Here is a 928-nt window from a genome sequence, read left to right on the forward strand (position 1 = left end):
CAACTTTTCCTGATGAAAAGACCAGAGCTAAATAGAAAATGTGGATTTTAAACAGGAGACACAACAGACACATGAAAAGGTTAAAAAAAAGAGTAAAGGAAAAAACTTCTATCCAATAATATGAGACTGGCCATATCCTCGCCTGGGAGAAAGATTCTCATTGCTCTCAAAAATTGTAACTCTATTTGAGAGAGTATATTTATCCAGAAGTAATGGATACGCATGACTTATCCTTGACTCCAATAGAATGATTTACAAACAGTATCTCCTTAAAAGGAGGGACAGTGTGCTCGCTTCGGCAGCACATATACTAAAATTGAAACGATACAGAGAAGATAAGCATGGCCCCTGTGCAAGGATGACATGGAAATTCTTGAAGCATTCCATTTTGAGTGTTAGCTGGAAATAAGATTACCCAACATTTTAAAACTCCCTCTCTCAGGCTTTCTTCTATAACTACAATGTAAATCTAATTCTAATCATTTTGGATATTTGTCATAAATGGGGTCTCTGACCTCTTTTCAACAGTAGACTATGCTCTAGGTAGGGCAGATGAGCTCTCAAGACACTTGTCATTTGTAAACCATTTTCTCATGAAGCATAATCATTCTCTTTCATGGGGGTAAAAATAGCATTTTTTGAACAGAAATAAAGTTTTCCAAGGACATGAAAAAAAAGGAGGGACAGTAAAGTGATGGGAAGATGAAGGAGATTGAATGGGGTAAATCACATTACATAAAGAGCTACAAAGGACCTATTGTAATAGAGGAGAATAAGGGAGGAGGTGAGAGCTGCTTGAATCTTACTCTCATCAGAATTGGCTTAAAGTTAACATACACATACTCAGTTAAGTTAAGAAACTTAACTTTCCTTTCAAGTATTAAAAGGGGAAAGGGAGATGAGGGGAGGAAAAGAGGAACTAACCAAA

At 36.5% G+C, this 928-nt stretch overlaps 1 non-coding gene across 1 annotated transcript; it reads left to right on the forward strand.

The window, feature by feature from the left end:
* The first annotated feature begins 286 nt into the window (after nt 1–286).
* On the forward strand, nt 287–393 carry LOC141503609 (U6 spliceosomal RNA). Its single transcript, XR_012472955.1, has one exon. It is a non-coding gene; the product is annotated as a U6 spliceosomal RNA (small nuclear RNA).
* Nucleotides 394–928: the final 535 nt, after the last annotated feature.

This window comes from Macrotis lagotis, chromosome X (assembly GCF_037893015.1).
Source record: "Macrotis lagotis isolate mMagLag1 chromosome X, bilby.v1.9.chrom.fasta, whole genome shotgun sequence".
Classification (NCBI taxonomy): domain Eukaryota; kingdom Metazoa; phylum Chordata; class Mammalia; order Peramelemorphia; family Peramelidae; genus Macrotis; species Macrotis lagotis.